At 45.9% G+C, this 7,735-nt stretch overlaps 1 protein-coding gene across 2 annotated transcripts in view; it reads left to right on the forward strand.

Annotated features, from left to right (window-relative positions):
- Nucleotides 1-7,269: 7,269 nt before the first annotated feature.
- Nucleotides 7,270-7,735, forward strand: part of PIAS3 (protein inhibitor of activated STAT 3) — a 42,879-nt gene continuing 42,413 nt past the window's right edge. For both annotated transcript variants that reach the window (XM_075607862.1, XM_075607863.1), the window contains exon 1: nucleotides 7,270-7,478. The gene's annotated coding sequence lies outside the window, so the exon portion shown is untranslated. The remainder of the gene's footprint in view (nucleotides 7,479-7,735) is intronic.

The raw sequence follows: 7,735 nt of genomic DNA on the forward strand, positions 1-7,735 counted from the left end.
AAAAAAGGTATCACCTAATACTGAAGAACTCATTTATTCTGCACTATATATTATATATATATATACACACACACACACACCCATATACACATATATACAGGTATTACCTCTCTGGGCGTGTATGTGTATACCGGTATTACCTCTCTGGGTGTGTATGTGTATATACCGGTATGACCTCTCTGGGCGTGTGTGTGTATAGCGGTATTACCTCTCTGGGCGTGTGTGTGTATACCGGTATTACCTCTCTGGGCGTGTATGTGTATACCGGTATTACCTCTCTGGGCGTGTATGTGTATACCGGTATTACTTCTCTGGGCGTGTATGTGTATACCGGTATTACCTCTCTGGGCGTGTATGTGTATATACCGGTATGACCTCTCTGGGTGTATGTGTATACCGGTATTACCTCTCTGGGCGTGTATGTGTATACCGGTATTACCTCTCTGGGCGTGTATGTGTATACCGGTATAACCTCTCTGGGAGTGTATGTGTATACCGGTATTACCTCTCTGGGCGTGTATCTTTATACCGGTATTACCTCTCTGGGCGTGTGCGTATACCGGTATTACCTCTCTGGGAGTGTATGTGTATACCGGTATTACCTCTCTGGGCGTGTATGTGTATACCGGTATTACCTCTCTGGGCGTGTATCTGTATACCGGTATTACCTCTCTGGGCGTGTATGTGTATACCGGTATTACCTCTCTTGGCGTGTGTGTGTATACCGGTATTACCTCTCTGGACGTGTATGTGTATACCGGTATTACCTCTCTGGGCGTGTATGTGTATACCGGTATAACCTCTCTGGGAGTGTATGTGTATACCGGTATTACCTCTCTGGACGTGTATGTGTATACTGGTATTACCTCTCTGGGCGTGTATGTGTATACCGGTATTACTTCTCTGGGCGTGTATATGTATACCGGTATTACCTCTCTGGGCGTGTATGTGTATATACCGGTATGACCTTTCTGGGCGTGTGTGTGTATAGCGGTATTACCTCTCTGGACATGTATGTGTATACCGGTATTACCTCTCTGGGCGTGTATGTGTATACCGGTATTACCTTTCTGGGCGTGTATGTGTATACCGGTATTACCTCTCTGGGTGTGTATGTGTATACCGGTATTACCTCTCTGGGCGTGTATGTGTATACCGGTATTACCTCTCTGGGCATGTGTGTGTATACTGGTATTACCTCTCTGGGCGTGTATGTGTATACCGGTATTACCTCTCTGGGCGTGTATGTGTATACCGGTATTACCTCTCTGGGTGTGTATCTTTATACCGGTATTACCTCTCTGGGCGTGTGTGTATACCGGTATTACCTCTCTGGGCGTGTATGTGTATACCGGTATTACCTCTCTTGGCGTGTATCTGTATACCGGTATTACCTCTGTGGGCGTGTATGTGTATACCGGTATTACCTCTCTGGGCGTGTATGTGTATACCGGTATTACCTCTGTGGGCGTGTATGTGTATACCGGTATTACCTCTGTGGGCGTGTATGTGTATACCGGTATTACCTCTCTGGGCGTGTATGTGTATACCGGTATTACCTCTCTGGGCATGTATCTGTATACCGGTATTACCTCTCTGGGCGTGTATGTGTATACCGGTATTACCTCTCTGGGCGTGTATCTGTATACCGGTATTACCTCTCTGGGCGTGTATGTGTATACCGGTATTACCTCTCTGGGCGTGTATGTGTATACCGGTATTACCTCTCTGGGCGTGTATGTGTATACCAGTATTACCTCTCTCGGCATGTAGGTGTATACCGGTATTACCTCTCTGGGCGTGCATGTGTATACCGGTATTAACTCTCTGGGTGTGCGTGTGTATACCGGTATTACCTCTCTGGGCGTGTATATGTATACCGGTATTACCTCTCTGGGCGTGTATGTGTATACCGGTATTACCTCTCTGGGCGTGTACGTGTATACCGGTATTACCTCTCTGGGCGTGTGTGTGTATACCGGTATTACCTCTCTGGGCGTGTATGTGTATACCGGTATTACCTCTCTGGGCGTGTATGTGTATACCGGTACTACCTCTCTGGGAGTGTATGTGTATACCGGTATTACCTCTCTGGGCGTGCATGTGTATACCGGTATTACCTCTCTGGGCGTGCGTGTGTATACCGGTATTACCTCTCTGGGCGTGTATGTGTATACCGGTATTACCTCTCTGGGCGTGTGAGTGTATACCGGTATTACCTCTCTGGGCGTGTATGTGTATACCGGTATTACCTCTCTGGGCGTGTATGTGTATACCGGTATTACCTCTCTGGGCGTGTATCTGTATACCGGTATTACCTCTCTGGGCGTGTATGTGTATACCGGTATTACCTCTCTGGGCGTGTATCTGTATACCGGTATTACCTCTCTGGGCGTGTATGTGTATACCGGTATTACCTCTCTGGGCGTGTATGTGTATACCAGTATTACCTCTCTCGGCATGTAGGTGTATACCGGTATTACCTCTCTGGGCGTGCATGTGTATACCGGTATTAACTCTCTGGGTGTGCGTGTGTATACCGGTATTACCTCTCTGGGCGTGTATATGTATACCGGTATTACCTCTCTGGGAGTGTATGTGTATACCGGTATTACCTCTCTGGGCGTGTATGTGTATACCGGTATTACCTCTCTGGGCGTGTATCTGTATACCGGTATTACCTCTCTGGGCGTGTATGTGTATACCGGTATTACCTCTCTTGGCGTGTGTGTGTATACCGGTATTACCTCTCTGGACGTGTATGTGTATACCGGTATTACCTCTCTGGGCGTGTATGTGTATACCGGTATAACCTCTCTGGGAGTGTATGTGTATACCGGTATTACCTCTCTGGACGTGTATGTGTATACTGGTATTACCTCTCTGGGCGTGTATGTGTATACCGGTATTACTTCTCTGGGCGTGTATGTGTATACCGGTATTACCTCTCTGGGCGTGTATGTGTATATACCGGTATGACCTTTCTGGGCGTGTGTGTGTATAGCGGTATTACCTCTCTGGACATGTATGTGTATACCGGTATTACCTCTCTGGGCGTGTATGTGTATACCGGTATTACCTTTCTGGGCGTGTATGTGTATACCGGTATTACCTCTCTGGGTGTGTATGTGTATACCGGTATTACCTCTCTGGGCGTGTATGTGTATACCGGTATTACCTCTCTGGGCATGTGTGTGTATACTGGTATTACCTCTCTGGGCGTGTATGTGTATACCGGTATTACCTCTCTGGGCGTGTATGTGTATACCGGTATTACCTCTCTGGGCATGTATCTGTATACCGGTATTACCTCTCTGGGCGTGTATGTGTATACCGGTATTACCTCTCTGGGCGTGTATCTGTATACCGGTATTACCTCTCTGGGCGTGTATGTGTATACCGGTATTACCTCTCTGGGCGTGTATGTGTATACCGGTATTACCTCTCTGGGCGTGTATGTGTATACCAGTATTACCTCTCTCGGCATGTAGGTGTATACCGGTATTACCTCTCTGGGCGTGCATGTGTATACCGGTATTAACTCTCTGGGTGTGCGTGTGTATACCGGTATTACCTCTCTGGGCGTGTATATGTATACCGGTATTACCTCTCTGGGCGTGTATGTGTATACCGGTATTACCTCTCTGGGCGTGTACGTGTATACCGGTATTACCTCTCTGGGCGTGTGTGTGTATACCGGTATTACCTCTCTGGGCGTGTATGTGTATACCGGTATTACCTCTCTGGGCGTGTATGTGTATACCGGTACTACCTCTCTGGGAGTGTATGTGTATACCGGTATTACCTCTCTGGGCGTGCATGTGTATACCGGTATTACCTCTCTGGGCGTGCGTGTGTATACCGGTATTACCTCTCTGGGCGTGTATGTGTATACCGGTATTACCTCTCTGGGCGTGTATGTGTATACCGGTATTACCTCTCTGGGCGTGTATGTGTATACCGGTATTACCTCTCTGGGCGTGTATGTGTATACCGGTATTACCTCTCTGGGCGTGTATCTGTATACCGGTATTACCTCTCTGGGCGTGTATGTGTATACCGGTATTACCTCTCTGGGCGTGTATCTGTATACCGGTATTACTTCTCTGGGCGTGTATGTGTATACCGGTATTACCTCTCTGGGCGTGTATGTGTATACCGGTATTACCTCTCTGGGCGTGTGTGTGTATACCGGTATTACCTCTCTGGACGTGTATGTGTATACCGGTATTACCTCTCTGGGCGTGTATGTGTATACCGGTATTACCTCTCTGGGCGTGTATGTGTATACCGGTATTACCTCTCTGGGCGTGTATGTGTATACCGGTATTACCTCTCTGGGCATAGTGACCTGATGGCTTGGGATTTCCCCTAGCAAGGCTGTTGCTAGGGGGCTGGGCAGCTTCCTCCATCCTGATTGGCTGCTGCTGGGTAATGCACCCATTCCGGAAGAGGTGTCTGGAGCCTGGGGGTTGCGCCAAGGAGAGGAGGAAACTGTGTGGGGTGTTCGCACCTTTGACCATTGTGTCCAGTATTTTAGGAGAAGCCGCCTGGTGACCCTACTCCCAGTGTAACCATCACACTGCAAACTGTATGTAATCTGACTGCTACCACTGGCCAACCTGATGAAGATCCATGTGAGTGTGGCAACTTTGTACACTGGAAGCTATTGTTGGTCCGCTAAAAGGTATCACTACCTGTTTATTCTTCTTCCTTTCACATACAGTAAGGGAATAATGCACCTACAATTATTCGTTTGTCTCAATCAATCATTTGCATACATTAGAATATATTTTAACAGTCCTTCCGACACTCGCTGATTTTCTGTGAATCCACCTGTGCTCCCGTCGGCAGTAAAAGTCAGCATTTTTCACAATGGCATTTTTGCGTCAAATCCCGGTAGTCTCGCTGATTTCAGATCCTGGGGGTTAACACCTCCGTGTGAAAGCTGTCACTGTTTACCGGACTCCTGAATTCCTATCCTGAAGAGCCTACACTCTAATTGAATATTAAAACCACCCCTGACGCTGTCATACAGTGTTACAAAGGACATTGTGAATATCCCGAGGAACGCCAGCAAAATGGAAAACACTGCTTCACTTTCACCTGTCAAATACTGTATCTCTATATACCATGGGTGGGCAACTCCTGTCCTCAAGGGCCACCAACAGGTCAGGTTTTCAGGATATCCCTGCGTCAGCACGGGTGGCTCATTCAAAGACTGCACCCACCTGTGCTGAAGCAGGGATATGCTGAAAACCTGGCCTGTTGGTGGCCCGTGAGGACTGAGGTTGCCCACCCCAGCGATATACTGTATTTGCTAGTGGTGATTCTAGAAATAGGCAATAAAACAAATCCAACACAATATTTTCATAGTATCATTGTTAATGCTGATTTGGGATTTTCTTTCCCTGTCTTGTTTTAATATATTTTTTCACAAAACTCAGTGCTAACAGATAGTATTTAAAGGAGCAATCCCAGCAATATCCTATATGTGTGTTTATTTAAATAAATCAGTTCTGTAGTATTGGATAATACTTACTACATTTAAAAAAAAAATTAAACTCTTAATGCCATGTTAATGAGGTTTAATAGACTGAGCATCCTTTGATTCCTATAGCAGGCTTTAGCCCACCTCCCCAGCAGTGCAAGATTTCTGTAACACTTTCCTGTTTGTGATCCTTTGTTGCCAATATTCCCAGCAGTTTGAGCTACAAACTGTAACAACAAATAGTGTTACCTTTAGTAATATAATAATACATTGTAGCTGCTGAGTTACACTGACTGAAGGATTGAGTGAAACTGAAAGGCAGCCATTTAGTGAACCCCGGGAAGCAGGATCTTTGGTGGTCGCTCATGGGAGAATTAATTGATCGGCAGCTTAGGTAATTCGTTTTCGATAAAAATAAAAAATAAAACAGCTTTTTGGGGGGGTCGGGGGGGGGGGGGGATTGCTACGTTAACTCAGACTTTATCAAACACAGACTAGAGTTAGCTAATACAAAGAGTGACTGGTGTTTTTCACTGGTGGAAGGTAATGGGATAATGGTTGGAGTCTGCGTTGAGGGCCTTGCTATGTGCTGTGCTGTTATTACAATGCATCCTTTGAAATAATAATGAAGTTTCACCTTGGGAAGCCGCAGCGGTTTCCCTGGGGATCTGTCATCCGCTTCAGGGTAGCTGGAAAAGAAGACGCATAGCAAATATGCTAAGTAGAGGTTCCCTGCGATACCTCTGTGTCTGCGGACTACGGGTGCAAATGGAATTCTACTGCGCAGTAAAATGACTTATTTCCAAACGCACCGCGTCACCGTATTGTCTCTGCACCGCGAAGTCTGGAATTCCGACCTGACTCCCGCATCACAGCATTAAAGGGGAAATCCCAGCAATATTCTACGTGTGTGTTTATTTTATTTGTAATTAGTTCTGTAGTATTAGATAACTTACTGTTTTTTTAGTTTATAATTCAACTGTTAATACCATTGTTAATGAGGTTTAATATACCGAGCATCCTTTGATTTCTATAGCAGGGTTTAGCCCACCTCCCCCAATGTTCCCAGCAGTTTGAGCTGCAAACTGTAACAATAGATAATGTTACCTTAGTAATGTAAGAATACATTGTAGCTGCTGAGTTACACTGACTGAAAGATTGATTTGAAACTGAAAGGCAGCCATTTAGTGAACCCTGGGAAGCAGGATCTTTGCTGATTGATCATGGGAGAATCAATCAGCAGCTTAGGTTATTAGTTTTGAATAAAAGGTAATCAAAGGCGGCATATATTAAAACAATTTTTTTTAAGCTGCTTGGGATTGGTTCTTCAAACTCTCACAATATAATGCACGTCGTAGCTTTGTAAGACCGCTGCAGGGAAACTCCAGTCCTCAAGGGCCACCAACAGCTCAAGTTTTCAGGATATCCCTGCTTCAGCACAGGTGATACAGTCGAAGATTGAGTCACCTACGCTGAAGCAGGGATACCCTGTAAAGCTGGCCTGTTTGGTGGCCCCTGCGGACTGGAGTTACCCACCCCTGAGTTAGGCCGTAGGTTGCTAAAGGGCGGCAGAGGGGCCCAACGCAGACATGCGACCGGTCTTTCTTAACCTACATCCTTGCTCTTGAGTTTCCTTTGCTCAACCGTGAAACCAATTCCTTCTTCTGAAACCGCAGAAGCAGAGACAAACACACACACACAAAAAAAGATGTCCACCTCCTGCCATCCCTATGGCGGCCATTAGAGACAGCATTGCATTTATATCGCTGTGTGTGTATTTCCTGGTTCAGTCCTCCCTCTCCCATAAAGTGAAAGTCGTGTAGGATTTTGTATCTTTTTGTATTTAAAATCATCTCCTGATTCTAGTTTCCCTCTTTTGATCTGATATAAAAGCACTGCAGGGGTTGGGTGACCAGAGCCTGACCCTCTGGGGTTTTGTTTTTTTTGGATGGATTTGATGATAGGAACCACCAAGTCTTGATCCTTGGTGAGTACAATACAATATGACTGACATGCTTTATCTGTATTTCTCGTGTTTTTACCTCCCTTGTTCCTGATCTTTGCTTTGGGCCTGAACTTGTATTTTACAGCGGTTAGAAATGGGATTTTTAAGGCGGGGGGGGGGGGGGGTTGTTGGTTGTACCCTGAAATTTCAGGCTTCCCTAGAAGCTGGGTTTGCTAACAAAGGCACCTCTTGGAGGTCTGCCTTTATTAACCCAGTGGTTGCCTGAAACCTTTATTGGG

Source organism: Ascaphus truei, chromosome 7, assembly GCF_040206685.1.
Source record: "Ascaphus truei isolate aAscTru1 chromosome 7, aAscTru1.hap1, whole genome shotgun sequence".
In the NCBI taxonomy this organism is placed as follows: Eukaryota; Metazoa; Chordata; class Amphibia; order Anura; family Ascaphidae; genus Ascaphus; species Ascaphus truei.